We start from the raw sequence: 5,000 nt of genomic DNA, 5'->3' as shown, positions 1-5,000 counted from the left end.
TAATAAATGTTTTACATGGATCATTAATACTTCCGATGCTTCGTCGAATTCGTCGAATAATAATAAACGTTTTACATGCATCATTAATACTTCCGATGCTTCGTCGAATTCGTCGAATAATAATAAATGTTTTACATGCATCATTAATACTTCCGATGCTTCGTCGAATTCGTTGAATAATAATAAATGTTTTACATGCATCATTAATACTTCCGATGCTTCGTCGAATTCGTCGAATAATAATAAACGTTTTACATGCATCATTAATACTTCCGATGCTTCGTCGAATTCGTCGAATAATAATAAACGTTTTACATGCATCATTAATACTTCCGATGCTTCGTCGAATTCGTCGAATAATAATAAACGTTTTACATACATCATTAATACTTCCGATGCTTCGTCGAATTCGTCGAATAATAATAAATGTTTTACATGCATCATTAATACTTCCGATGCTTCGTCGAATTCGTCGAATAATAATAAATGTTTTACATGCATCATTAATACTTCCGATGCTTCGTCGAATTCGTCGAATAATAATAAACGTTTTACATGCATCATTAATACTTCCGATGCTTCGTCGAATTCGTCGAATAATAATAAACGTTTTACATGCATCATTAATACTTCCGATGCTTCGTCGAATTCGTCGAATAATAATAAACGTTTTACATACATCATTAATACTTCCGATGCTTCGTCGAATTCGTCGAATAATAATAAATGTTTTACATGCATCATTAATACTTCCGATGCTTCGTCGAATTCGTCGAATAATAATAAATGTTTTACATGCATCATTAATACTTCCGATGCTTCGTCGAATTCGTCGAATAATAATAAATGTTTTACATGCATCATTAATACTTCCGATGCTTCGTCGAATTCGTCGAATAATAATAAATGTTTTACATGCATCATTAATACTTCCGATGCTTCGTCGAATTCGTCGAATAATAATAAACGTTTTACATACATCATTAATACTTCCGATGCTTCGTCGAATTCGTCGAATAATAATAAATGTTTTACATGCATCATTAATACTTCCGATGCTTCGTCGAATTCGTCGAATAATAATAAATGTTTTACATGCATCATTAATACTTCCGATGCTTCGTCGAATTCGTCGAATAATAATAAATGTTTTACATGCATCATTAATACTTCCGATGCTTCGTCGAATTCGTCGAATAATAATAAATGTTTTACATGCATCATTAATACTTCCGATGCTTCGTCGAATTCGTCGAATAATAATAAACGTTTTACATGCATCATTAATACTTCCGATGCTTCGTCGAATTCGTCGAATAATAATAAACGTTTACATGCATCATTAATACTTCCGATGCTTCGTCGAATTCGTCGAATAATAATAAACGTTTTACATGCATCATTAATACTTCCGATGCTTCGTCGAATTCGTCGAATAATAATAAACGTTTTACATGCATCATTAATACTTCCGATGCTTCGTCGAATTCGTCGAATAATAATAAACGTTTTACATGCATCATTAATACTTCCGATGCTTCGTCGAATTCGTCGAATAATAATGAATGTTTTACATGCATCATTAATACTTCCGATGCTTCGTCGAATTCGTCGAATAATAATAAACGTTTTACATGCATCATTAATACTTCCGATGCTTCGTCGAATTCGTCGAATAATAATAAACGTTTTACATGCATCATTAATACTTCCGATGCTTCGTCGAATTCGTCGAATAATAATAAACGTTTTACATGCATCATTAATACTTCCGATGCTTCGTCGAATTCGTCGAATAATAATAAATGTTTTACATGCATCATTAATACTTCCGATGCTTCGTCGAATTCGTCGAATAATAATAAACGTTTTACATGCATCATTAATACTTCCGATGCTTCGTCGAATTCGTCGAATAATAATAAATGTTTTACATGCATCATTAATACTTCCGATGCTTCGTCGAATTCGTCGAATAATAATAAATGTTTTACATGCATCATTAATACTTCCGATGCTTCGTCGAATTCGTCGAATAATAATAAACGTTTTAAATGCATTATTAATACTTCCGATGCTTCGTCGAATTCGTCGAATAATAATAAACGTTTTAAATAAATCATTAATACTACCGATGCTTCGTCGAATTTTCCCTAGTTGATCCAAACAAATAAATAAACGTTGAAGAAAAAAAAGTGAAGGATGCATTGTCCCCCGCGAGTGCACTGTGAACGAAACATGAAAAAATGAAATTTTGTCAGCCTCAATCACCACCTCGGTACAGGTCCGGAACTGGGAGCATACTTTTTTCCACAAGAAGTTGCGGGAGCTCGACGAATACTCGGAGGATGGTTGCGATACGGCTGGCTTTGGTGTTGTGGGAGGTCATGTTCGTGTAGAATAATGATAATAAATATGTATAAATAGAATAATGATAATAAATATGTATAAATAGAATAATGATAATAAATATGTATAAATAGAATAATGATAATAAATATGTATAAATAGAATAATGATAATAAATATGTATAAATAGAATAATGATAATAAATATGTATAAATAGAATAATGATAATAAATATGTATAAATAGAATAATGATAATAAATATGTATAAATAGAATAATGATAATAAATATGTATAAATAGAATAATGATAATATATATGTATAAATAGAATAATGATAATAAATATGTATAAATAGAATAATGATAATAAATATGTATAAATAGAATAATGATAATAAATATGTATAAATAGAATAATGATAATAAATATGTATAAATAGAATAATGATAATAAATATGTATAAATAGAATAATGATAATAAATATGTATAAATAGAATAATGATAATAAATATGTATAAATAGAATAATGATAATAAATATGTATAAATAGAATAATGATAATAAATATGTATAAATAGAATAATGATAATAAATATGTATAAATAGAATAATGATAATAAATATGTATAAATAGAATAATGATAATATATATGTATAAATAGAATAATGATAATAAATATGTATAAATAGAATAATGATAATAAATATGTATAAATAGAATAATGATAATAAATATGTATAAATAGAATAATGATAATAAATATGTATAAATAGAATAATGATAATAAATATGTATAAATAGAATAATGATAATAAATATGTATAAATAGAATAATGATAATAAATATGTATAAATAGAATAATGATAATAAATATGTATAAATAGAATAATGATAATATATATGTATAAATAGAATAATGATAATAAATATGTATAAATAGAATAATGATAATAAATATGTATAAATAGAATAATGATAATAAATATGTATAAATAGAATAATGATAATATATATGTATAAATAGAATAATGATAATAAATATGTATAAATAGAATAATGATAATAAATATGTATAAATAGAATAATGATAATAAATATGTATAAATAGAATAATGATAATAAATATGTATAAATAGAATAATGATAATATATATGTATAAATAGAATAATGATAATATATATGTATAAATAGAATAATGATAATAAATACGTATAAATAGAATAATGATAATAAATATGTATAAATAGAATAATGATAATAAATATGTATAAATAGAATAATGATAATAAATATGTATAAATAGAATAATGATAATAAATATGTATAAATAGAATAATGATAATAAATATGTATAAATAGAATAATGATAATAAATATGTATAAATAGAATAATGATAATAAATATGTATAAATAGAATAATGATAATAAATATGTATAAATAGAATAATGATAATAAATATGTATAAATAGAATAATGATAATATATATGTATAAATAGAATAATGATAATAAATATGTATAAATAGAATAATGATAATAAATATGTATAAATAGAATAATGATAATAAATATGTATAAATAGAATAATGATAATAAATATGTATAAATAGAATAATGATAATAAATATGTATAAATAGAATAATGATAATAAATATGTATAAATAGAATAATGATAATAAATATGTATAAATAGAATAATGATAATAAATATGTATAAATAGAATAATGATAATATATATGTATAAATAGAATAATGATAATAAATATGTATAAATAGATAATTCTGGACAAATATTGTAAAATAGTACTTATAGAATTTTGGACAACATGCCTTCGCTGGATGAGTGCAAATAGGACTGAGAAATTCTAAAGGCTTACTGCCACCAATATTCCAGTGAAGAATAAGGGTCGCTACCGACGAGAAATCAATGGTAAGCGGCTGTTGCGATAGCGCAAATACATATGTAAAGTTTATTGAAAGAGATGCAGAGTACTGGAAATCTGGAGTGACTCGTTATCACTCAGATTCCAGAGAACACCACATATCTTTGATGGTGGTCTGTGTGACTATTGTCAGTGAGTAAATAATAATAGTAATAGTTTTTTTTTTAATTCTATTTTCACACCAAATAAGACACAGTGCCACTTTGATGTAGGGAGCTACTATCGGAGACATATGTTGCAGGAGTACTGTGTAGGTAGTTGAGCAACAATATGTCTGTTCACATTACGCTTGAACTTCTGTATGTCAGTACAGTTGAGTAAACGTGTTTTTTCAATTTTTTTTATAAAAAAAAGATAAATGATTTTATGAAAGCCTAAATTGTTATGTCAAAGTACAGAAAAAATAAATTTTTTCAAGAAAATTTACAAATTTTTTGTCAAAAATATTTTAAAAACTGAACAGAATAAGAACCTCCCATCAGCCAAAAACTAATTAAAAATTACATTTTCTATACAAAAAACAAAAACAAAAACAGCGATTTAGCGTTTCAACATTTAAACAACATTAAGCTTAATCCGGTGATTGCCGGTCGATTCCCGAGCCAAAATTAACGGAAAATCCCGAGGATCCGGATAAAATTTTGCAAGAGTACCGGGAAATGAATAGTATGTTGGATTTTAAACATAAATTGCAAATT

This window comes from Euprymna scolopes, chromosome 12 (genome assembly GCF_053919585.1).
Source record: "Euprymna scolopes isolate OS-2025 chromosome 12, ASM5391958v1, whole genome shotgun sequence".
Lineage (NCBI taxonomy): Eukaryota > Metazoa > Mollusca > Cephalopoda > Sepiida > Sepiolidae > Euprymna > Euprymna scolopes.
Note: the sequence above shows the minus strand (reverse complement) of the source record.